Raw genomic sequence first — 27,817 nt, 5'->3', positions numbered from 1 at the left:
CTGAGTATCAATGTCACATCAATATTCGAGAAACTGTATATTAAGGGACATGATAAGGCATAAGGTTGACAGTGTTGGATGACTTGAGATCAAGCAATATTTAGAAAGCAAAACAAAACAGTTAAGATAACGGAACGGTTCAGGATGTGTAAAGTGGGATAGTGAAGGGACAGAGAGCTGAACAGTAATTATACAGCAAATAAGATCCATGCAGAGAACAGTAGCAAAAATCAAAATTAAAGGTTCTTTCTCTGTAATGCTTGGAGCGCCTCCAATGACATAGTTTAATTAGCAGCATAAATGGTTTAGATGCAATTACCGTAACAGGATAGATTACAAGGTGACCAAGGTGACCAAAGTTGTGCAACGGGTATTCCAAGGGACACCACACCTTGAAAAGACAGGCAGATGAGGAAAGATGGGCAGCGGCAACCCAGACAGTAAAGGACAACACAAGGATATTAGTGACATAAGATTTCAGCCTGGAAGATCAGGAAATAGCATCAATAGTAATGGAGATTTTGAATAGCGAGCGTTAGAAATAATTGGCAGAAATCATTGCCATTGTTCAGAGCATTAAACAAGAAATTACTGTATCTCGTACTAAAGGCAGTACATAATTACTGGAGATTTCAATCTTCTTAAAGACTGGATACATCAAATTAGCGAATGTGGTCTAAAATATGAGTTTGTAGTGTGCTTTTGTGACTGTTTCCTGGAACAATAATTGTGAAACCTATTGTGGTTAAAGCTGTTTCACATTCAGTATTATGCAATGAGGCTGGAGAAATTAGTAATCTCATAATAGAAGATCTGCTGGGAAAACATTATCATAATTGATTTGAATTCTCCATTAGGTTTGACAGCAACATACTCCAATCATGAGCAAGAACTCTACCCTTAAAGTCAATTACACAGATATACGAGGAAACTGGCTAAGCTCAATTGTAAACATTAATTCAATTCTAAGGTGAAACATAAGCAGTGGTTAAAATTTTAAACAAACAATTGAAAATGTTCAATAAACATACATTCCTTTGAAAAAATAAAATCATCAATAAAGATTCACCCATGGCTTCCAAAGAAGGTTAAGGATATTATTAGATTAAGAGAGGCTTATAATAATGTAAAGAATAGTTGTAAGTTCTAAGAACTGAGAATGTTTTCAAAACAACCAAAGGTCAAGAAAAAGTTGAAAGAAACAGGGAAAATGAGAAAATACAGCACAAAATGTAAATAAATTGTAAGGCGTTTTACAAATATATAAAAAGGAAGAGTGTCATTAAAGTAAACATGGTCCTCACAAATAGAGATAGGAATAATAATGGGGAACAAGAAAAATAGCAGTGAACAAATATGTTCTGTCTGTTCATAGTGGAAGATGCAAATTAAATGTGTGACAATGCTGCTCCTTTGACAAGGTTATTCTGTCCTTGTTCCAAGGGCCTAAAAAGAGTGAGGAAAATAAAGTAATTAATATCAGCAGAGAAAAAGTAATGGAGAAAGATATAGGACTAAAATCTGCCAAATTTATCCTAAGTTTCTAAAAGTATGAGCAGCAGTGAAAGTGGAATGCACTAGCTATGGTACCATTTTTAGATTTCCAAAATGGAATTTGATAAGGTGCTACTCAAAGAGTTAACGTGCAGGGTAAAGGAATGAGGGCATTACATTAGCATGCATAGAGGATTAGTTAACTTAATTAATGTATATAAATATGACATCTTTCCTTCAGGTATCCAAATCTTGATATTTCATAATGCCACCAAGATCAATATAACATATCACTGAGCCTCAGTAAAGGAATAACATTATAACTGATCCAAGTATACCTCACAAACAAACAGCACCAAAATCTGTCCAATGTTATTTAAAATGTGGTAGGTCATATCTGTACAACTGTAACAATAATATTAGCCTAGATAACATAGATAACAGTTAGCAATTTAGTTAGAGATATAGAAAAGGTCTAGCAAAGTGGCCATCCAGCCCATTGTGTCTGGTCTAGCTAAGTAAACTAGCTGCTCATTTGAATCCCATTTTCCAGCACTTGATTCAGCCTTGCAGGTCACAGTGTTTCAACAGCACAGCAAGTTCCTTTTAAACAAGCTGAAGGTTTCTATCAAAGTTGGCAGTCCATTTCAGATACCTATCACCATCTGGGAGGAAAAAAGCTTTTTCTCATGTCTCAGCTGATTCTCCTACCAATCACCTTAAATTTATGCAGCCTGTTACCTGACCCCTCTATGAGAGCAAACAAATTTTCACTATGCAAGCCTTTTATCACTTTGCATATCTCAATTCAGTTACCTGTCAGTCTTTTTATAAGATTTTGAAGTGTGCTTTTTTTTAAGAACAAAAAGGAAAACTTTCCTTGGAGCAAGTGAGAGCAGGAACAGAGTGACTGTAGGTTCGGACCACAGTGGAGTGGAGCTGCTGAGGCCTGAAGAAGAGTGGACTGCAGGCCCGGACTGGAGAAGAGCAGACTGGAGATCTGGAGTAAAGTGACTGAGGGCCAGAGCGGAGCAGGGACAGTTGTGAGACTGAGGGCCGGTGCGGGCGGTCAGTGGCTTGTGAGCCCAGTCAAACCATATGCAGAAGCTCACATAAAGTATTCCAAAAATTGCCTAACCAACGTTCTGTACAGCTGCAATATGACCTCCAAGCTCCTGTACTCAATGTACTGACCAAAGGAAAGCATACCAAATGCATTCTTCATTATCCGGTCTACCTGCAATTCCACTTTTAAGGAACTATGATCCTACACTCCAAGGTCTCTTTTTTCAGCAACATTCCCAAGGACCTTACCATTAAGCGTATAAGTCCTGCCCTGATTTGCCTTTCCAAAATGTAGTACCTCACATTTATCTAAATTAAACTCCATCTACCAATCCTCAGCCCATTGGTCCATCTGATCAAGTTCCCATTGTAATCCGAGGTAACCTTCTTCACTGCCCACTCCACCTCCAATTTTGGTGTTATCTGCAAACTTACTAATTATACCTCCAATGTTCAAATCCAAACCATTAATATAAATGATGAAAAGCAATGGATCCAGCACTGATCCTTGTGGCACTCCACTGGTCAAAAGCCTCCAGTCTGAAAGGCAACCCTCCACTACCACCCACTGTCTTCTACCTTCGAGCCAGTTCTGTATCCGTGGCTAGTTCTTTCTGTTTCCCATATTCTAACCATAAGGAAGCCTGTCGAATGCCTTACTGAAGTCCATGTCCACCACTCTGCCCTCATCAAACGTCTTCATTACTTTTTCAAAAAACCCAATCAAGTTAGTGAGATATGATTTTCCATGCACAATGCCTAAACATTTGTTAAATGACAAAATTGTACTCACTTCCACCACTACCTCTGGCAGCCCATTCCAGAGACTCATCACCCTCTGTGTGGAAAAACTGTCCCTCTGGACCCATTGCATCTCTTCCCTTTCACCTTATACCCGTGCCCTCTAGTTTTAGATTTCCCTGCCATTGGGAAAGCTGTCAGCTATCTACCTTATCCATGCCTGTCATAACTTTATAGACATCTATAAGCTCACTTCTCAGTCTCCATGTTACAGGGAAAAATGTCCGAGCCTATCCAACCTCTCTTTATAATTCAAACCTCCTAGAGCAGGTCGCACCTTAGGAATTTTTTTTCTGCACTTTTTCTCATTTACTAATATCCCTTCTATCATAGGGCAGTCAGAAATGCACACAGTACTCCAAAGGTAGCCTCACCAATGTCTAGTACAGCTGAAACAAGATATCCCAACTCCTATATTCAGTGCTCAGACTGATGAAAGCAAGCGTGCTGAAAGCCTTCTTCACCACACTGTCTACGCATGACTTCAAGGAGCTATGGACCCCTAGATCTCTTTTGTTCTGTAACACTCCCCAAGGCATTATCATTGACTGTCTAAGTCCTGCTCTAGTTGCATTACCAAAATTCAACACCTTGCAATTATCTAAATTAAACTCCATCTGCAATTCCTCAGCCCACTGGCCTAGTTGATCAAGATCTTGCTGCCGTCCCAGATAACCTTCTTCATTGACCACTAAGGCATCAATTTTGGAGTCATCTGTAAACCTACTGACCATACCTCCGAAATTCTCTTCCAAATCATTATCTAAATGACAAATAACAGTGGACACAGCACCGATGACTGTGGCACAACACTGGTCACAGTCATCCAGTCTTAAAAACAATCCTTTACCACCACCCTGTCTCCTACCATCAAGCAATATATGTATCTAACTGGTTATGTCTTCCTGGATCCTGTGAGATTTAAACCTATCATGCGGTGCCTTGTCAAAGGCCTTATTAAAATCCATGTTGACAACATTCACCACACTGCCCTCATCTACTTTCTTGATGACCTTTTCAAAAACCTCAACTGACTTCTTGAGACATGGTTTTCCAAGCACAAAGCCATGCTGACTATCCCAAATGAGTCCTTGCCTCTCCAAATGCCTGTAGAACCTACTGACCACAGACGTTAGGCTCACTAGCCTGTAGCTCCCAGGCAATTCCCTGTAGCCTCTCTTAAATAATGGCAGAGCATTAGTTATTATCTAATCTTTAGGCACTTCACCTGCGCCTGCCCGTGATATAAACATCTCCACTCAGGGCCATGCAACTTCCTCCCCAGCCTCCCATAAAGTCCTGGGATACACTTCAAAAAGTCTGGGGGATTTATCTATCCTAATGCATTTTAAGACTTCAAGCACCTTCTCTTCTGTAATGTGGATACTCATTAAGATATCACTGTTTATTTCCCCAAGTTCCCTAGCATCCATTTCTCGGTAACTACTGATGAGAAAAACTTACTTAGGGTTTCACCCATTGCTTGTGGTTCTGCATGTGGATGACCTTGTTAATCTTTAAGATGCCCTGTCCTCTCCCTAGTTATTCTTTTTCCCTTCATGTATTTGTAGAATCTTCTTTATTCAAAGTTGTCTCCCTATGGCTTTGGATCCCAACCCCTGCCCAACTAGTTTAAACTTTCCCGTATGGCTCTGACAAATATCCCCAAGTCTTTGAAAATGGACTTACTCAGAATCCCCCAGCACAAGTCTTTTCTAGAGTTTTTAGAAAGGAAAAGCAACTGCCATTCTATTGATTTTAGTATCAACTTTAACAATGAGCAGCTTGCCAAGGAACAAGGAATTATTGACCGCAATTGTATTTCCAGATTTAACAGCACAGATTGTTACATCATCTGTTTTGTGATCAGAGTACGCAGCATTGGCTCAATATACTCCTATCACACAGTCTGAGCTAATATCCACATATTATTGATAATGCGGGCTTCTTCCACAAGGTCCACTATCTCTGGAGTCCTGCCCTCTAAAGAATTTTAAAGCTTCATAGTTACATAAAAGCACACATGCCAACATAGGATACTATCTAAAGAACAATTTCAAAAAAAAATCTACCACAACCTCAAAGCTCATTGGAGCATGGGAAGTTGAGAGGCAGCCTTATAGAAACTTATAAAATAATGAGGGGCATAGATAGAGTTAATGGTAGCTGCCTTTTCCCTAGGTTGAAGGATTTGAAGACAGAGGGCCACATTTTTAAGGTGAGAGGAGAAAGATTTAAGAAACGACATGGGGACAATTTTTTTTTAAACAGAGGGTGGTTTGCATGTTGAATTAACTTGATGAGGAAGTGGCAGATGTGGGTTCAATTACAACTTTTAAAAAAAGTATTCAAAAAGTCATTTGAATAAGTACATAAATAGGAAAAGCTTGGAGGGATAAAGGCAGGAGGAGGTAGGTGGGACTAGCTTAGTTTGGTTTGGACTGGTTGGGTCTGTTTCCATGTTGTATGACTCTGACTCAAAAGATTTTGAAGGACATCTAAGAAATGTGAAAAGAAGTAATCAGACAAACTTCAGAGACACAGGAACTGGAAGATGGCCAACACTCTTATTTCAAATGGATAAATAAACCATTAGTGTTTTGTTATGATCCTCTTAAGGACCATTAATGTTTAAAGTAGAAATCCAATTATTCATCCAAAAGCCAATAGAATTAGGCCCAAATATTTCAGGTTTTTCAGAATGAAAACGTTTTATTATATAAAAAAAAGCAATCACTACTAACTTACCATTATAACTTTAAAAGACTTATGCTATGTATCACTTAATCCCTAAATCTCTACAGTGCTGGAGGCCACTTGGACCATCATGTCCTCACCAAGCCTCCGACCAGCATCCCACCGACCCATACCACCATCTTAACCATGGCTAACCCACCTAACCTGCATAACCCTGTCCACAACAGAGCAATGTAGCATGATAATATCGTCTAATGTGCACATCTTTGGGCTGTGGGAAGAAAGCAAAGCACCCAGCGAACAGACAGACTTTCAGGCAGACGCGTGCACACACATGGCTGAAATCGAACTCGGGTCCATCGCAATGTCAGGCAACAGTGCTAACCATGGCCCACCATGCATCCACTCCACATGAATTCAGTTCTAAATTTTTGCTTCACCAAAGATCTTGATGATTCATTCATAATTCCTGAGGCCAATTCAAAAATTCAACCATAGATCTCAACATTTGCTGTCCTTCATATTCCAGCTAATCTTTCAAGGCATGATTCTACTGGCTTTCCCCGTTAGTGATTTAATAGACAACCCTCCAACATCTCCTATAGTGACCTCACAACTGTGGACATTCCAGCTACTCATCTGGGTTGCAAACTGATATGCAAATGCTTTCCTACAACTTTTTAAGCCGACACTACTTGCTGTTTTTGAAAAACGATCACCGGGCTCAAAACAATAACTCTGTATTCTCTGCATGGATGCTGCCAGACCTGCTGAGTTTCTCTAACAATTTCTGGTTTCAGTAGCTGCTTTCTGCGAAGGATTCTATAAGGACCACTAAGGATTTCTTCCACGAGCCAGAAGCTAGGGAAATTTACCATTTGGCTTTTCCTCTCTAAATTAAATCTGAAATAAAGCTTCATTCCTCTTCTTCAGAGCGACAGAGAAAGCTGTTTTTCTTCCAACAGAAATCTAGTTTTAGATTAGATTAGATTACTTAGTGTGGAAACACGCCCTTCGGCCCAACAAGTCCACACTGACCCGTTGAAGCGTAACCCACCCGTACCCCGACATTTACCCCTTACCTAACACTACGGGCAATTTAGCATGACCAATTCACCTGACCCGCACAGCTTTGGACTGTGGGAGGAAACCGGAGCACCCGGAGGAAACCCACGCAGACACGGGGAGAACGTTACAATCATCACCTTCTTAGTTTCTCAGTTTGGTACAATGTCATCTTCATCATGCTAAAGCTACAACTACTCTAAATGTTCTCAAACTGACTGACTGCTCTGTCAGTAAATATGTACAGATAAACAGCATAAGCCCTTCATCAGGAATGAGGAAAGTGTGTCCAGCAGGCTAAGATAAAAGGTAGGGAGGAGGGACTTGGGGGAGGGGCGATAGAGATGTGATAGGTGGAAGGAGGTCAAGGTGAGGGTGATAGGCCGGAGTGGGGTGGGGGCGGAGAGGTCAGGAAGATGATTGCAGGTTAGGAGGGCGGTGCTGAGTTCGAGGGAATCGACTGAGACAAGGTGGGGGGAGGGGAAATGAGGAACACACTTTCCTCATTCCTGATGAAGGGCTCATGCCCGAAACGTTGAATCTCCTGTTCCTTGGATGCTGCCTGACCTGCTGAGCTTTTCCAGCAACACATTTTCAGCTCTGATCTCCAGCATCTGCAGTCCTCACTTTCTCCCCTAAACAATATTCAAACCAAGGCTCCATCTTCAATCACCATCTCTATGACAACATGACACACACAGTCTGCTTTCAGGGACAAATGAAAATTTGAAAATGAAACCTTTTAACTTCAAGGTTTTCCCTGACACAGGGAAACCATATAAATACTGTTTATTCTAAACAAATTCTAAGACTCTGTTTCCCAGAACTTCTAGGTCTGACCTCTTAAATCAACAGAACCTGACCTTTCAAGTGTAACAAACTCACGCATTGTATGAGTTGCATTTTCTTCAAGTTTGTTTATCAGCTTTTCAATAACGTATCCCTAATTATTAGTTAAATTTTTATTTCATGAAATTAAAGGCTAACTTCTAAACATAGGATTTATGAACTATGTAAGATAGAAGTATGAAGAGAAGTACAGGGTTTGAAAACATAAGGTCTGTGAAACATTTTGTCCAAAAACCAAAAATGTTAACACTTCCTTTGTGGCATTTTCATATGCATAACAGCAACCCTGGGTCCATCTGCAATGGAGAAAACAGGAATCAGTTTGTCAAAGATTAAGGGTATGCTATTTTAACATGACTCATGTATCCATAAATGAGTTTTGATCTGAGATGCAGATTAGACACAATAGGGCATACGCCAGAGAGTATTCTACTTTCACCCCTTTACAGAAATATTGCTCATTTTGAGATATGGTAATAGCAGCCCTCTAATATCTTCAGATAGGACGATATGGTGTATTAATTTCTAGTAGATTATTAAAGTTGCTCCTATGCAAACTTGTGCACACTACTAAATATTAGTAGATATTAGAGATAATGGTTTCCTTTTTCCTAGTCCAAAGGACTAAGGCCAATTGTATGATTACAATTGATTTGCCCCAGCAAAGATATGTAATCAAGTTCAGTGAAAAGAGGAGGAAAGGTGTGACTGAATTGGATGCTTAAACACCAGTGCAAGTTCATGCACCAAGACATCAAGACATGGATCGGAGTCACTCATTCTTGGACTAGAAAGTGCAGAATCCATATAGGTCAAGTTAAAAAAAAACAAGAGGAAGATGACACTGGTAGGCATACGGTTATAGGAACCCTAACAGTAGCGGTACAGTAGGACAGAGAATAAATCATGACAAATGAGGTCATATAAAAAATGCAGTATATTAATTATGGATGACTTCAATCTTCATGTTTTTATTTTTACTTGTGGCCGATAGACATTGCTGGCTAGCCAGCATTTGCCTATACCTAGGTGCCCTGGAGAAGATGGTGGTGAGCTGTCTTCCTGACCACTGCAGTGCATATGCCATGAGTAGACCCACAGTGCCATTAGGAAGGGAATTCCAAGATTTTATCCCAGTGACAGTGAAGGAATGGTGCTGATACATCTCCAAATCAGGATGATGAGTGGCTGAAGGGTAACCTGCAAGTGGCGATGCTCCCTCATCTGCTGCCCTCATCCCTCCAGGTAGAAATGGTTGTGCGTCTAAAAGATGCTGCCCAAGCAACTTTGGTGAGTTTCTGCAGTGCACCTTGCTGCTGAGTGGAAAAGGGAGTGGACACTTGTGAATGTGGTGTCAATCAAGCAGGCTGCTTTGTTCTAGATGTTGTCAGAGCTACATTCACCCAGGTAAGTGGAGTACTCCATCATACTCCTGAAATGTACGTTAGTGATGGTGGTTAGGCTTTGGGGAAACAGGAGGTGAGTTACTCACTGCAGTCTTCCTAGCCCCTGTATTTATGGTGAGTCCAGTTAAATTTCTGGTCAATGGAAACCCCCAGAATGCAAATAGCAGAGGATTCAGTGATGATAACACCACTGAATGTCAAAGGATGGTGGTTAGATTGTCTCCTGTTGGAGATGGTCATTGCTCTGCACTTGAGTGGCACAAATGTCACCCGCCACTCTTCTGCCCAGTCTTGATTCTACCCATGCTCCACTATACTTGGTGCAATGACTGACTCAGCATCTACGGTATCATGAGTGACACAGAATACCACTCAATCATCAGTGAACACCTTCATAGCAGAGACTGGAAATGTAAGAATGATCGAGACAGCCAAGAAAAAGAATTCACAGTGTATTCAGGACAGTTTGCTGGAACAATAAACTATTGATCAAACAAAGGATCAGGCTGTTTGGATCTGATATTGTGTAATGAGGCAGATTTAATAACTAATCTCAGAGTAAAAGATCCCCAAGAAAATAGTGACCATAACGTGGTAGAAGTTAGCAGTTTGAAAGGGGTACACCTGGCTCAGAAACAACTATGAAAAATTTAAATGAAGGTAAAAACGTGGAAATGAGGGCAAAGATAGCTGGAGTGGACTGGGAAAGAAGTTTAGCAGCAAAGACGGGACAGGAACAATGACAGAAGTTTAAGAAAATAGCTCATGGTTAACAACAAAGATATATTCTGGAGAGAAAGGATGATTCTAGGAAGGGATAAGCTAACTATGATTAACCAGGGAAATTAAGGACAGCATCAAATTGAAAGAAAAAAACATACAATGTGACAAATTTTAGTGATAAAGTAGAGTTTTAGGTAAGTCATAATAATCAGGCTACTTAATAAAGTAAGACCCCATGATGTCAAAGGGAGTACATTAGTATAGAATAGGGGATTGGCTAACAAAAAAGGTAGAGTCTTGAGATGAGGTTATTTTCAGGATGGCAGTCTTTAACTAGTGGAATGTCACAGGGTCAGTGCTGGGCCCACAATTACTAACAACAATATACTAATAACTTGCATGAAACGTGTGGACATACCATAGCCAAATTATCTTGATAATATTAAAGATGAGTGGAAAGGCAAGTGGGTGGGGATGACACATAGAGTCTGCAAAGGGATCTCGGCAGGTTAAGTTTGTGGGCAAAATCTGGCAGATGGAATACATTGTGGGGAATAGTCATTTTGCATTTTGGCAGGAAGAACAGAGGAGTTGAATATTATTTAAAGGAGAAAGACTGCAGAAACCGGCAACACAGGCATTTGGGAGTCCTCTTCCATAAATCATAAAAGAAGCTTACATACAAGTTCAGCAAGTAAAAGGGAAGGCAAATGAAGAATAAAAATTGAGAAGTCTTCCTAAAAACATATAAGACATAAGTTAAACCATATCTCAGGGTCCTCTTGTGGAACAGTGATAGTGTCCCTACCCCTGAACCAACAGACTTGGGTTCAAGGCCCATCTGCTTCAGAGGTGTGCAATAACATCTCTGAATAGGATGATTCGGAAAATAGGTTACATTAAAAAATTAAACTACACCTAAAATACTGCGACCAGTTCTGGCCTCTTATCTAAGGAGAGATACACTGGCATTAGGGGCAGTCCAGAGAAGTTCAACAGGTCGCTCCCAGGTACCAAGGGATTGTCTGATGAGTTGTCAAGTAGGTTGAGCCTGTACTCATTGAAGTTCAGAAGATTGACAGGCAACTTTATTGAAATATAAAAGTTCTTATGGACTTGACAGGGGCAGATACGTTGTGGGAGAATCTAGAACATATAATCTCAACATAAGGAATCATCCATTTAAGACAGAGATGAGGAGGAATTTCTTCTCTAAGAAGATACTGAATTTTTAGAATAGCTTATCATACAGGGCTAGAAGGCTGGTCATTAAGTATATCCAAAGCTAAGATAGACAGATTTTTAAGCAGTAAGCCAATCGAGGGTTATGGGGATAAGGCAGGAAGAAAAGTTGAGGGTTATTAGATCAGCCATGATCTCATTCAACAGCAAAGTATCTGAAGGGCTAAATAGTCTACTACATCTCATGTCTTCTTAGTCATTCTGTGAAGACTTACAATGCTGCTATTGATTACAAGAAATATCAATCAATAAATCAGATTTCAAAACTATATTGCTTTCCACATGTAATCAAATTATATTCAATAATGCACATTAATAATTTCATAATATCATAATAGAAATAAACTTAAGAAATAGAAGGAAGAGGCTCCGCAGCCCCTAAAAACTTCTTCACTATTCATTAAGACCATATCTGACCTCAACCTCAAATCCACCTGCCTGCCTGGCTCCCAAATCCCTCAATTCCACTTAAAAAAAAAGTCTGTCAACCCATGCCTTCAATATACTCAATGACTAAACATGCACAATTCTCTGGGAAAGAAAATTCCAAAGATTCATAACTTTCTGACTCAAAAAATGTCTTAAGTTCAGTCTTAATCCTGTGACTATGTCCTTTAGTTCTAGACTCTCCAGGTAGGGAAAATAATCTTTTGGTGTTTAGTCTCTCAAGCCGTCACAGAGTCTTATACATTTCAAATAAATCACCGCTCATTCTTCTAAACTCCACACAGTACTGATCCATTTTACTTACTTTGTCATGAACAACTCTTATTTGCAAGAATTAATCTAGTGAATCTTCAATGCATCCCTTCCAAGGCAATTATATCTTCCAATAGGTACACACACGAAAACTGAGCACTGTACACCAGATATTATCCCAATGTCGCAAACAACTACAGCAGGATTTCCTTACTCTTGTGTTCCAGTGTTTTTGCAATGAAAGCTTCCAATAGCTGCATGTCATATCGGCACGTTAACTTGCTACACTTCAAGTAGGAAAACACACAATGTCTTGCAACAGCAATATTTAAGACATCCTCACAATTTAATAAATATTATTATTATTTGGACAAACAAAGAGGCTCTGGCATAGCCACAATTTTCCTGCCCAACTCCACTGCCATTAATTTAAGACTTACTGAGAACACAAGTATGGCACAGGTATTTTTCAAATTTAAAGTTTATTTGTAAATATTTCACATTATGTTGGTGTCATTTCATTCATTTATGCACCATCATTAAATGCTATGACTTGTTCAGTCAGAAAGCTAAATGTACTGGTATGCCCAACGGCTGACACCAGTTGATACGGGAATTAGAGTTATTTCTTTATCATGGGAATATCAATCTTGTGGGTGTGTGTTCACTGCTTACTGAATATTCATGCTAGTGTTTAGTGTGTTACATACCACTATTCAATACATCGCTAAGGGCATTGTCTTTCACATTTAGTGATGATAACTGAATGGGGATTTCATAGATGTCTTCAAGGTCCTGTAAGGACTCTATCAAACGTCACCCTCAAATAGACACACAGGTGGACAGTACTGAGTTTGCTCCTCAGGCCCATCAATTTCTTATCCAGACTGACTGTTGCCATTTTGTCCGACATCAGTATTGGACTGCCTTCCATCTCTCTATGTTCTATACTACGTCCTCACTGTTGACTCTTGCCAATCCAAGACTAAATGCAAGCTTGAATTCTCCTGCTCCTCAACAAGAAATATCCAGGAATTCGAACACAACTATACAAAGCCAACTGTTGCATCACACCTTTAAATAAATATGAACTGGCTGTGGCATGAGTTTTTTGTATGGTCGCTGACTTTATCTAGAAGATAGTTTATAATTATAAAATGTTGAAATAGAATGAATATTAATGGATGCAAGGATATTAGAAATAGGAATCCACCACTAGATAGCATGAGACTCTATCCATCACAAGCATGCCACTATGCCAAACTCTTAATTTAAAACCAAATTTCAGCTCCTACCTAATTAAATCTCAAAAGTCATTCTGCTGTTGAAGCACCCAAAGAAACTGCCATGTGTCCTCCCAACTTACTTTTCAACCAAACTTTGTAGGTTCAACAGACTTGGATACATTACATTCAATACCCCAATTCATCCATGTCATTTAGATTGTAAACAGTTGACCCTAATTGCGCTCAACTAATATCAGCCAGTCAATCAGAAAATAGCAAGGGGAACAAGAATATCAGAGGAACCAAATAGGTATTTTGCATCAGTCTTCACAGTGGAAGACATCAATAGCATACCAGAGGTTCAATGGAGTTAGAGAGCCAGAGGTGAGTGCATTGACCATCACACAGGAAAAGCTGTTCTGAAAGCTGGAAGTTCTGTAAGGTGAATAAATCACCTGAACTGAATGGATTACAACGTGGATGGGTTCTGAAGGAAATAGCTGAGGAGACTGTGGAGGCACTAGTGGTGATCTTCCAGGAACGAGTGGAATTCCATAGCATTGCTAAATGGCTAATATAAAGAGAGGGAGGCAGAAGACAGGAAATCAGAAGTCAGTTAGCCTGACCGCAAACTTTAGTAAGATTTTAGAACCCATCATAGAACTGTACAGCATGGAAACACTGCCTTTGGTCCAACTCATCCAGGCCAACCAGAAATCCTAAAGTAATCTAGTCCCAATTGCCAGCAATTGGCTAATATCACTCTAAATCCATCTTATTCATATACCTATCCAGATGCCACTTAAATGCTATAATTGTACCAACCTCCACAATTTCCTCTGGCACTCATTCCACAGACGCACTATATTAAAAAGTTGTCCCTTCGGTCCCTTTTAAATCTTTCTCCTCTTAACGTAAACCAATGCCCTCTCTTTTTGGACACTCCTACCCCATGGAAAAGACCTGGTCTATTTACCCTAACAAAGACCCTCATGTTTTTATAAACCCCTATAAGGTAACCCCTCTGCCTCCAATGCAAGGTAAAAAGCCGCAGCCTATTCACCCTTTCCCTATAGCTCAAATTCTCCAACCCTGGCAACATCCTTGTACATCTTTTCTGAACCCTTTCAAGTTTCACAACATCTTTCTGATAAGAAGGAGACCAAAATTGCACGCAATATTCCAACAGTGGCCTAACCAATGTCCTGTACAGCCGCAACATGACCTCCCAACTCCTGTACTCAATACTCTGACCAATAAAGGAAAGCACACCAAACGCCTTCTTCACTATCCTATCTACCTGCGACTCCACTTTCAAGGAACAATGAACCTGCACTCCAAGGTCTCTCTGTTCATCAACACTCCTTAGCACCTTATCATTAAATATACAAGTCCTGCCCTGATTTGCTTTTCAAAAGTACAACAGCTCACATTTAACTAAATGAAACTCTATCTGCCACTCCTCAACCCATTGGCCCAGCTGAGAACCCGTTGTGCTCTGAGGTAACCTTCTTCGTTGTCCACTATACCACCAGCCAGTGTCATCAGCAAACTTATTAATAATATCTCGTACGTTCGTATGTTTAATCATTTATATTAATGACAAAAAGCAGTGAATCCTTGTGGCACAACACTGGTCATAGCAACCTCCACTACCACCCTCTATCTTCTACCTTCGAGTCAGTTCTGTGCCCAAATGGCTAGTTCTCCCTGCATTCCATGTGACCTAACCTTGCTAACCAGTCTCCCATGCAGAACCTTGTTACTGAAGTCCGTATAGATTAGGTCTACTGTTCTGCCCTCATCAATCCTCTTCATTACTTCTTCAAAAACTCAAACCAAGTAAGTGAGACACAATTTCCCCTGCTCAAAGCCATGTTGACTATCCCTAATCAGTCCTTGCCTTTCTATATAAATTTAACTCCTGTCCCTCAGGACTCCTTCAACAACTTGCACACCACTGATGTCAGGCTCACCAATCAATAGTTCCCTGGCTTTTCCTTACCACCTTTCTTAAACGGTGGCACCACGTTAGTCAACCTCCAATCTTCCAGCACCTCACCTGTGACTATCGATGATACAAATATCTCAGCAAGAGGCCCAGCAATCACTTCTCTAACTTCCCACAGAGTTCTAGGTTACACCTGATCAGGTCTCGGGAATTTGTTCACTTTTATGCATTTCAGCGCCTCCTCCTCTGTAATGTGGATATTTTTCAAGATGCTGCTAGCTTCTATGTCCTTCTGCATAGCAAACACTGATGCAAAATACTCATTCAGAATGTCCCCCATCTCCTGTGGTTCCACACATAGGCTGCCTTGCTGATCTTTAAAGCGTCCTATTCTCTTCCCAGGTTTCCTTATGTCCCAAATGTATTTCAGATTCTCTTTAACCCTATTTGCCAAAGCTTTGTGCCCTCCTGATTTTCCTCTAAGTATAGGCTTTCCCCAGATTACAAACGCCTGACTTACAAACCAACCTCCATAACGCCTACTTATTGTTTAAAAATCGAGTTACACACAATGGTTCGTACTAATGAACAGGCAGACTACTTTGCACGACACTCAAAACACTGCAAGTTTTAAGCGAATTGTCAGTCCAAGGGAGAACAACACCACGCCGTCATCGCCATTTTAAGTTGGATCACGTAATCATTATTGTGTGCATTGTATTTTGATTTAAAATTTGTGTGTGTTTGCCCTTGTCATCGTTGCTTCAAAGTGTAAATCTGATGCAAGTGATAGTGATGCACTGAAGAAAAGGAAAACGATCAGGATTGAAATGAAAGTGGAAATAATAAAGGGATCAGAGAGAGATGAAACGCCAATAAACATTGGAAAAGCGTAATACAACAGTCGGTCAATGATTGGGACAATTATAAAGAACAAGGGGAGAGTAATGGAACATGTAAAAGGCTCTGTCCCAATGAAAGCGACAATTATCACTAAGCAATGCAGTGGTTTAATTATCGAAATGGAAAGGCTATTGGTAATTTGGGTAGAGGCTCAAACCCAGCATACTATTCCTATTAGCCTTGGCTTGTGCAAGAAAAGCTTGAAGTCTTTTCAGTGATTTAGAAGCTGCACGTGCAGCAAGTGAAGGTGCTTATGAAGAATTTCTTGTGACTACGGATTGATTTAGTTGTTTCAAAGGGACAGTAAATTTACACAATATTCAAGTGCAAGGTGAAGTAGCAAGTGCCGATGTAAGTGCTGCGAGGGAGTTTCCTGAAATGTTGAAAAAACTGTTGAGGAGGTAGTAATATCCCACTTTCCAGCAGCAGAATCAGATCCTGACTCCCTATTAGCAGTTTCAACCCCTGACTCTCCAGCACCGGGCCCATCTGCTCCAGCACCGAGCTCATCCGCTCCAGCACCAGGCCCATCCGCTCCAGCACCAGGCCCATCCTCTCCAGCACAGGGGCCATCCGCTCCAGCACCGGGCCCGTCTGCTCCAGCACTGGGCCCATCTGCTCCAGCACTGGGCCCATCCTCTCCAGCACCGGGCCCATCCTCTCCAGCACCGGGCCCATCTGCTCCAGCACAGTGCCCATCCTCTCCAGCACCGGGCTCATCCTCTCCAGCACCAGGCCCATCATCCAATTAATAAAGTCATCTTAATTACTGATTTAGGCCCCTTCCAGTATGCAAGACATCGATTGGAATGAGACTAAATTTTAATCTTTAAAGGGTTATATTTTCTTTTCTATGTAAACAGTTTAAGAAATGCTTCTTTAATGTTTTTATACCTACACACACACACACACACACACACACACACACACACACACAAACACTCTCTCTCTCTCTCTCTCAATTATAAATTTCGTTCTGTAGTCACATTTATTATTATTACTGTGTTATGTTTAAGATGTTTTAGGTAAAATATTCTGCCTGGAAGTCAGTGGTGAGTGATGTTCCACTGGGCTCTGTCCTTGGGCCTCAACTGTTTGTAATTTTTATTAATACTTGGTTGAGGGGATTGAAGGATGGGTCAGCAAGTTTGCAGACGACACAAAGGTTGGAGGTGTCGTTGACAGTATAGAGGGCTGTTGTAGGCTGTAGCGGGACATTGACAGGATGCAGAGTTGGGCTGAGAGGTGGCAGATGGAGTTCAACCTAGATAAATGCGAGGTGATGCATTTTGAAAGGTCGAATTTGAAAGCTGAATACAGGATTAAGGATAAGATTCTTGGCAGTGTGGAGGAACAGAAGGATCTTGGTGTGCAGGTACATAGATCCCTTAAAATTGCCACCCAAGTGGACAGGGTTGTTAAGAAAGCATATGGTGTTTTGGCTTTCATTAACAGGGGGATTGAGTTTAAGAGCCATGAGATCTTGTTGCCGCTCTATAAAACTTTGGTTAGACCGCACTTGGAATACTGTGTCCAGTTCTGGTCACCCTATTATAGGAAAGATGTGGATGCTTTGGAGAGGGTTCAGAGGAGGTTTTGCCAGGATGCTGCCTGGACTGGAGGGCTTATCTTATGAAGAAAGGTTGACTGAGCTCGGACTTCTTGCACTGGAGAAAAGGAGGAGGACAGGGGACCTAATTGAGGTATACAGGATAATGAGAGGCATAGATAGAGTCGATAGCCAGAGACTACTTCCAAGGGCAGAAATGGCTAACACGAGGGGTCATAGTTTTAAGCTGGTTGGAGGAAAGTATAGAGGGGCTGTCAGAGGCGGGTTCTTTATACAGAGTTGTGAGAGCATGGAATGCGTTGCCAGCAGTTGTGGAAGCAAGGTCATTGGGGACATTTAAGAGACCGTTGGACATGCATATGGTCACAGAAATTTGAGGGTGCATCGTGGGCTGAAGGGCCTGTTCCGTACTGTACTGTTCTATGTTCTATGAGGGCATTTCTGAGGACGCCCATGGCTATGACGGCCTGTCTTCAAGAGCCTTGCCAAAACACTCCCCTCAATTCCTGGAGGCGTTGATTCACCCTATGACAACCATCCTGAGAGGAGCCAACAGATGGCCTAGCATAGGCAAAGGCCATTCAGCCCAGCAAGCCTGGTCCGGTGTATGTACACCTGCTCCCACCCCACTTATTTCATCACACATTCCTTACCAACATCCTTGAGTACACACCTACCGTCCTAATGCAGTTCAGTGGGGTAGCACTCAAGTCAGAAAGGTCGGGGTACACTAACCCAGGGCAACTCTCCAGTGTGGTGGTGCGTGAGTGTTGCACTGCTGGAGGAGCCCAACTTTTGGATGAGTTACTGAACCAAGGGCCTGTCTTTTCTCTCAGTTTGGAAGGCAAAGAAACCACAGCACTACGTCAGGAAGAGCAGGGGTTAACTCCACTGCCTGCTGACCAATGCCTATCCCAACTTCTTGGCAACACGGTCAGATTGTTACATTACTGAGCGCACACTGACTGCAGCACTTTCACATCCAATAGGCTTTGTTCATTATTACGCATTTCAGGGTATCCTGAAGTCATATAAATGGGCGGCACGGTGGCACAGTGGTTAGCACTGCTACCTCAGCACCAGAGACCCGGGTTCAATTCCCGCCTCAGGCAACTGCTGTGTGGAGTTTGCACATTCTCCCCATCTGTGTGGGTTTCCTCCCATAGTCCAAAAAAAATGTGCAGGTTAGGTGAATTGGCCATGCTAAACTGCTCATGGTGTTAGGTGAAGGGGTAAATGTAGGGGAACGGGTCTGGGTGGGTTCTCTTCGGAGGGTTGGTGTGGACTTGTTGGGCCTGAGGCCTGTTTCCACACTGTAAGTAATCTAATCTAAAAAAAAATATAACATACTAAGACAAACAATCGACTAATTGATGCCAGATGTGAACCGTACGTAACTGTCCCAACTCACAAATTCAACTTATGACCAGACTTAAAAATGGAACTCATTCATGACCCGGGGACTTCCTGTATACTCCTGCTGCATTTATACTCAAAGGATTCATTAAATCCCTGCTGTCTATGCCTGACATATGCTTCCTTCTTTTTCTTGACCAAAACCTCAATTTCTGCAGTCATCCAACATTCCCTACACCTACCAGCCTTGCCCTTTACCCTAACAGAATTATACTGTCTCTGAATCATTGTACTCTTTTTGAAAGCTCCCAACTTTCAATCCATCCCTTTACCTGCAAATATCTGCCCCCAAACAAATTTTCAAACTTCTTGCATACTACCATCAAAATTAGCCTTCGTCCAGTTTAGAACCTAAACCTTTTGATCCAGTCTCTGCTTTTCGATCACTATTTTGAAAGCTAATAGAACTGTAATCACTAGCCCCAAAGTGCTACCCCAGTGACATTTCAGTCACCTGATCTGCATTATTTCCAAACAATAGGTCAAATTTCTCTAGTAGGTACATTCACATACTGAATGAAAACATTTTCTTGTACACACTTAACAAATTCCTTTCCATCCAAGCCCTTAACACTATGGCATTCCCAATCTATATTACTAAAGATGAGATTATGGAGTCCTTGGAAGTGCATGGTAAAATAGGTTGATTCAGCACAGCTTTATCAATGGGAGACCATGCCTGACAAATCATTAGAATTCTTTGATGAGATAATGAGGAAGTCATATGATGTGATCTGCCTGGATTTCCAGAAGGCTTTTGACAAGGTGCCACACAGCAGGCTGTTAAATAAAGTAAGGTGATGTTAGGAGTAAGGTACTGGCATGGATAGCAGATTGGCTGAATGGCAGATGACAGAGAGTAGAGATTAAGGGTCTCTTGTGGTGTGGCAGCCAGTGACTAATGGAGTTTCTCAGGGGTCTGTGTAGGAACCATAGCTATTCACGTTACACATTAATTATCTTGTTGTAGGAACTGAAGGCATTGTTGTGATGTTTGAAGTTGATATCAATATCGGAAGAAAAACAAGCAGTATTGAGGAAACAGGGAAGCTGCAGAAATTCTTGGACATGCTAAGAGAGTGGGAAAAGTAGTGGCAGATGGAATACAATGTGGGTAGGTGTGAGGTTATGCGCTTTGGTAGGAAGAATAAAGGTGTAGTCTATTTTTGAAATGGGGAAGCCTTCAAAAACTCGAAGCACAAAGGGCTTAAGGTTAACCTGTAGATTAATTTGGCAGTTAGGAAGGTAAATGCAATACTCATATTAATTTTGATGGGAAAAGAATACAAGAGCAGGGCTATGCTACTAATGCTTTATTAGGATCTGGTCAGACAGCATGTGCAATATTGTGAGCAGTTGTGAGCTCCATTTCTAAGGAATAATTTGCTGGCCTTGGAGGCAGTCCAGAGGAAGTTCACATAAATAATTGCAGGAATGAAAGACTTGTCATACGAGGAGCGGTTGAGGTCTCTGGGTGTGTACTTAATGGAGTTCAGAGGATGAGTGGGAAATCTGATTGAAACTTACAGAATACTGAGAAGCCTGGATACAGTGAACGTGAAAAAAGATGTTTCAATGAGTAAGAGAGATGAGGAGCCAAGTGCACAGCCCCAGAATGAAGGGGTGACTCTTTAAACTGAGATGAGGAGGAATTTCTTCAGCCAGAGTGTGAATCTATGGAACTCATTGCCAGGGAAGGCCATGGAGGTCTTATTATTGAGTGTATTTATAACAGAGGTGGATAGGTTCTTAATTAGTAAGGAAATCAAGGATTATAGGGAGAAAGCAGGTGAATGGGGTTGAGAAATATATCAGCCATTATTAAGTGGCAAAGCAGACTCAAATGGACCTAATGGCCTAATACTGCTCCTACAATTTATGGTCTTACAATGTATCTTTTATCTAACCTGCTGATCAAAACCACAACAAAAGTTGATGTCAATTATGATTTTCCTTTCATTAGATCATCTAGATGCTGCCTAATCATATGATTTCTAAATGTGCTTTAATTAATACCTACAGTGTGGAAACAGTCCTGCAACCCAACTAGTCCACACCGACCCTCCCAATAGTAACCCATTCAGACCCATCCCCCCTACTCTATATTTACCCCAGACTAGTATACTTAACCTACACATCCCTGAACACTATGGGCAATTTAGCACAGCCAATTCACCTGAAATGCTGCATTTCCTCAGTGTCTGATGTCAGGCTAACTTTTCCATACTTGGCTGTTTTCTCTCATCCCTCCTTTCTCAAACAACCATATTACATTCATTACTTTTCAATTTTTGACCTTCCAGAATACAAGAAGTTTTGGAGAATCATGATCAATTTATCCATTATACCTGCAGTCATCCATTTTGTGATTCTAAACCAGAGGCTGTCTCATCAAGGGGAAGAAATAATTTTTTTCCCATTAATTTCTCTTAAACTTCTTCATTATAATCAGTTGTCTAAAGTTCTTCAGCCTCATTTGATCCTTTGTTATCCCCTAATTCTGGAATCATTTTTATGCTTCATTTATTGAAAGCCGACACAAAACTACTTTATAATGTCTCTCCCATATGTCCAATTATAATTTCTCCTGTCGCAAATTGCTTGAGACCCAAAGTTACCATGTCATTTTACATGAATATTGATGCACTTACAGTCTAGATAAAATTTCTGCCTGGTTCAATCTCATGTGCTATTTTCTCCTTTATCAATTTTTGATCTCCCTTTGGCTGGGTTTTAGGAATACTCTGAATCATTATACCTACAACACTTCCTGACAGTATGAATTTCTCTATTCTTTTACATTACACAATGCTAAACATAAAAGCATTTCATTAAACGTTATGAGGACATGCAAATAAAAGTTTGCTATAAGATAACAATTTCAAATATTTCTGATGAAAAACTCAAAGATTCATGCACACTCCTAAGAACCTATCTTGTCAATAGTCTAAACCAAAATTAAAATTTACCAAAAGGTTAAACTGTTCAACTATTATACTGTGGATCAAATAAGTACAAATAGGTTGTTACATTAAATTAGTTATAACATGGGACAATTAATATTTTAAAATGCATAATCTGATCTTCTTGCATCTTACTGAAAGAAGGGGAACATTTAGAAATTATCTAAAAATATCATGCACTCATCATGACACAGGGAACAACAATTCATACAGTATGAAAAGAAGGGTGCTAACTGGTTCATAAGTGGACTCTGATTATCAAGACAATGCCTTGAAGAATACATTATGGAATAGTTATCTTCCAAGCTCCGTTTTTTTGAAAATGGTGACATGCTTGGACACATTCCTTTTGTTTGTAGAGAACAGAATCTTGAAGTTAAGAAAGGTTGCTAATAGCAACTGGTTCTCAGTTCCACCGTGAAGACACCTAGCAAACTGTTCTTTGCAGAGATTCAGGTAGGAAAATTCTTCCTCAGAGTATAAATACCCTCGCTCCCTCTCTTCCACATTCTGCATGCACAACTGCAACCTCAGCAAGAACAGTGCAGTAACATGAGTGGCTGTGAAGGTGGCTGTGATCATGAATTGGTAAGCATCTATCTCCCTTCAGGCTGGAGCAGAAAATATTTATAACATTGCCCAATTTGTCATCTAGTATTGCATAATGAAGGTCACCATGGCATCAAAAATAGTTGAATACATTTTATTTATCCTGGCCGAGAGAAGCAGTAGGAGCAAGCATGTGGTTTGTACAGATGACGAGGATCTGCACTACAAAGTGTAAATAACCACATCTTTATGAAGTATCATAACTAAAAGGAATTCTGTTTTGTCAACAACTATTGCAGTATCAGCATTTACTCGTTCTTGAGTCAAGCAAATTAATGTTGAATAATCTAGACACCAGTCAGTGTGTCTTCATTCTGTGCCTGCCAGACTGTGTCATCTGCATTTCAGGCATTGTGGCAAAGGGGGTGGTCGCAGAGAAATAATCCTTTGATAACGTAGCACACATATAACAAAAGGTACATTGGCAGCAATGTGTGGTACAGAAGACAACTAAGGTGCTGAATCCATACTTCCATAGCTGGATCATGAAAGACCGGAGATACTTGGCCAACATTGAGTTGGAAGGTTCGTTTCCAGACTTTTCATCACCATACTAGATAACATCATCAGGGAGCTTCTGGTGAAGTGTTGGCATTATGTTCTGCTTTCTATTTATGTGTTTTGGTTTCCTAGGGTTGGTCATGTCATTTCCAGTTCTTTTTCTCAGAGGATGGTAGATAGGATCCAAATCATTGTGTTTGTTTGATAGAGCTCTGGATGGAATGCCATGCTTCTCAGAATTCTCATGCATGTCTCTATTTGGCTTGTCCTAGGATGGATGTGTTGTCCCAGTCAAAGTGGTGTCATTCCTCATGTATGTATGTAAGGATACCAGTGATAGTGGGTCATCTCTTTTTGTGGCTAGTTGATGTATCCTGGTGGCTAGCTTTCTGCCAATGTAGTGTTTGTTACAGTTTTTGCAAGGTATTTTGAGATGACATTCATTTTGCTTGTTGTCTGTACAGAGTCTTTTAAGTTCACTAGTTGCTGCTTTCGTATGTTGGTGGGTTTGTGGGCTACCATGATGCCCAGAGGAATGAATAGTCTGGCAGTCATTTCCAAGATGTCTTTGATGTAGGGGAGAGTGGCTAGGGTTTCTGGGTGCGATTTGTCTGCTTGTTTGGATTTGTTGTTGAGAAATCGGCAGACTGTGTTCATTGGGTACCAGTTCTTTTTGAATACGGTGTATAGGTGATTTTCCTCTGCTTTTCATAATTCCTCTGTGCTGCAGTGTGTGGTGGTTCGTTGGAATAACGTTCAAATGCAGCTTCGTTTGAGAGTGCTGGGACGATTGTTTCTGTTGTTCAGTATTTAGTCCGTATTTGTTGTTTCTCTGTAGATGCTGGCTTGAGTTTCCCCATTAACTGTTTGTTCTGCTGTGACATCTAGGAATGGTAGATGTTGTTTTCCTCCTCTTTTGTGAATTTAATGCCAGTGAGGGTATTGTTGATGGTCTTGAAGGTTTCTTTTAGTTTGTTTCATTTAGTAAGAACAAGGGTGTCATCCATGTGGCAGACCCAAAGTCTGGGCTGGATGGTTGATAGAGCTGTTTGTTCAAATCTCTGCATTATGGACTCTGCTAAGAACTCTTATATCAGAGATTCCATGGGTGTTCTGTTGTTGAAACTGAAGTGGATGTTAAGGCATAGGTCCGTTAGTTTAATGATGTTGTCTTTGCTGATGAAGTTGGTAGTGTCTGGTGGATGTGACTTCGGTTCTTCTAATAACGTAGCCGGTGTTTCTTTGGCCAGATTGATGTTGATGGATGTGAATAGGGCTGTTACGTCAAAGGAGACCATTATTTTATCCTCTTCTATTTTGGTGTCTTTGATGGTGTTCAGGATTTCTTGGGTGGAGTGAATGGAGTGACATGAGCCTTCTACTAAGTATTTTAGTCTTTGGTGCAATTCCTTGGGCTAATCTGTACGTTTGTGTTCCAGATAATGAGACTATGGATCTGAGAGAAGTTCCTGGTCTGAGAATTTTATGGATTGACACTTTTATGGATTACCCAAAATTCACAAGCTAGGAGCCTTCCAGAGTTGTTATCTCTGGTTTGTTGCCTGTGCCAGATGCTAGTGAAGCGAGGAACAGGAAGAGCGCGGAGCTGAACACTGTGGCTGCAGGGATGGTGCAGGAGGGAGGCATTTGGATTCTTGGATAATTGGAGCTCTTTCTGGGGAAGGTGGGACCTCGACAAACAGGATGGACTACACCTGAACCAGAGGGGTACTAATATCCTGTGGGGGAAATTTGCTAAAGGTTTTTCGGAGGAGTTAAACAAATGTAGTAGAGGGATGGGAATCTAAATTGTAGTTCCAGTGTACAGGAGGTTGAAGGTAATGAGGTCAGGGATCAGTTTACAAGGTCACAAGGGGCACCGGCAACCTAGACGTTGGTTTGAAATGTGTGTACTTAAATGCCAGGAGCATCCAGAATAAGGTGGGTGAACTTGCAGCATGAGTTGGTACTGGGATTTCAATGTTGTGGCCATTTCAGAGACATGGCTAGAAGAGGGACAGCAGATTCTGGAATTTAAATGTTTCAGCAAGAACAGAGAACATGGTAAACGGGGGATAGCATTGTTAATCGAGGGTAGTATTAAAGCAGCTCAGAGAACGTTTGAGGACTCATCCACTGAGGTAGTTTGGGCTAAGATTGGAAACAGGAAAGGAGCGGTCACCCTGTTGGGAGTTTTCTTTAGGCCTCCGATTTGTTCCAGGTATGTACAGGAAAGGACAGCAAAGATGATTCTTGATAGGAATGAGAGTAACAGGGTAGTTGTCATGGGGGACTTTAACTTCCTCAATATTGACTGGGAATACAATAGTTCAAGTAGTTTACATGGGTCAGTTTTTGTTCAATGTGTGCAGGAGGGTTTTCTGACACAGTATGTAGGCAGGCCAACAAGGGGTGATGCCGTACTGGATTTGGTACTAGGAATGAACCTAGCAGGTGCTAGATTTGGATGCAGGTGAGCACTTTCGTGATAGTGACCATAATTTGGGTACATTTACAATAGCAATGGGCAGGGATAGGTATATACCGCAGGGAAAGAGGTATAACTGGGAGAAAGGCAATTATGATGCGATTAGGCAAGATTTAAAATGCATAGAATGGAGAAGGAAACTGCAGGGGATGGACACAGTTAAAATGTGGAGCTCATTCAATGAGCAGCTACTGCAGGTCCTTGATAAGTATATACCTATCAAGCAGGGCAGTAGCTGTCGAGAGAAGGAGCCATGGTTTACTAAAGAAGTTGAAGCTCTTTTCAAAAGGAAGAAGGAGGCTTATGTGAGGATGAGGTGTGAAGGCTCAGATAGGGGGCTTGAGCGCTACAAGTTAGCTAGAAAAGATTTAAATAGAGGGCTAAGAAGAGCCAGGAGGGGACACGAGAAGCATAGGATCAAGGAAAACCCCAAGGCTTTTCATAGGTATATCAGGAATAAAAGAATGACGAGAGTAAGATTAGAGCCAATCAAAGATAGCAGTAGAAACTTGTATGTGGAATCTGAGGACATGGGGAAAGGCTTAATGAATACTTTTCGGAGTATTCACATTGCAAAAGAGCAACGTTAGTGAGAATATGGAGATGCAGGCGACAAGATTAGATGTGATTAAGGTTAACAAAGAGGAGGTTTTAGCAATTTTCGAAGATCTGAAAATAGGTAAGTCCCCTGGGCCGGATGGGATTTATCCTCGGATTCACTGGGAAGGCAGGGAGGAGCTTGCAGAGCCTTTGGCTTCAATCTTTATGCCATCATTGTCGACTGTAGTAGTGCCAGAAGACTGGAGGATAGAAAATGTTGTTCCCTTGTTTAAAAAAGGGAGTTGAGACAACCCTGGTAATTATATACCAGTAAGCCTTACTGTGGCTGTGGGTAAGGTGTTAAAAAGGGTTATAAGAGATAGGATTTATAATCATCTGGAAAGAAATAATTTGATTAGGGATAGTCAACACTGTTTTGTGAAGGGTAGGTCATGCCCTCACTAACTTTGTTGAGTTCTTTAAGATGACAAAACAGGTGGATGAAGGTAAAGTGGTTGACTTCAATAAGCCATTTGATAAGTTTCCACACGGTAGACTATTGCACAAAATATGGAGTTTCAGGTTTGATTGATTTAGCGGCTTGGATCCAAAATTGGCTAGCTGAAAGAAGACAGAGGGTGGTGGTTGATGGGAAATTTTCATCCTGGAGCTCCGTTATCATTGGTGTGCTGCAAGGATCGGTTTTGGGACCACTGCTATTTGTCATTTTTATAAATGATCTGGATGTGGGCGTAGAAAGTGGCTTAATAAATTTGTGGATGACACTTAAGTAGGGAGAGCTGTTGATAGTGCCAAAGGATGTTGTGGGTTACAAAGGGATATAGATAAGATGCAGAGCTGAGCTGAGAAATGGCAAATGAGTTTAGTGCGGAAAGGTGTGAGGTAGTTCACTTTGGGAGAAATAATAGGATTGCAGAAAGTTCTTGGCACTGTAGATGAACACAGAGATCTTGGTGTCTAGATGCTTAACTCCCTGAAAGTTGCAACCCAGGTTGATAGGGCTGTTAAAGCAGCTTATGCATGTTGGTGTTTATTGGTAGGGGGATTGAGCTTCGGAGCCACATGCTTCAGCTGTATAAGACACTGGTAAGGCCACACCTAGAGTATTGCATACAGTTCTGGTCACTGTGTTATAGGAAGGATGTGGAAATTTTGGAAAGGGTTCAGAGGACATTTACTAGGATGTTGCCTGGTATGGAAGGGAGGTATGAGGAAAGGCTGAGGGAACTGAGGTATTTTTGTTGGAGTGAAGAATGTTGAGTGGTGACTTAATCAAGATGTAGAAGATAATCAGAGGCTTAGATCAGGTGGATAGTGAGAACCTTTTTGCTCAGATAGTGAAGGTTAACACAAGGGGACATTGCTTTACATTGAGGGGTGATAGATATAGTACAGATATTAGGAGTAATTTCTTCACTCAGAGTAGTGGGGCGTGGAATGGCTTGCCTGTAACAGTAGTAGACTCGCTGACATTAAGGGCATTTAGATGGGCATTGGACAAACATATGGATAATAATGGAATGGTATAGGTTAGATGGGCATCAAATTTTTTCACAGGTCGACGCAATATTAGGATTTTCTCACATTT

The 27,817-nt window shown here is 41.0% G+C and overlaps 1 protein-coding gene across 7 annotated transcripts in view; it reads right to left on the bottom strand.

The window, feature by feature from the left end:
- Nucleotides 1-27,817, bottom strand: part of aopep (aminopeptidase O (putative)) — a 345,719-nt gene that overhangs the window by 280,808 nt on the left and 37,094 nt on the right. The gene's annotated exons all lie outside the window — the stretch shown is intronic.

The sequence above is a fragment of the Hemiscyllium ocellatum genome, chromosome 2 (genome assembly GCF_020745735.1).
Source record: "Hemiscyllium ocellatum isolate sHemOce1 chromosome 2, sHemOce1.pat.X.cur, whole genome shotgun sequence".
NCBI classification, from domain to species: Eukaryota; Metazoa; Chordata; class Chondrichthyes; order Orectolobiformes; family Hemiscylliidae; genus Hemiscyllium; species Hemiscyllium ocellatum.
The sequence above is the reverse complement of the archived record's forward strand: the minus strand, read 5'-3'. Positions and strand labels throughout refer to the sequence as shown.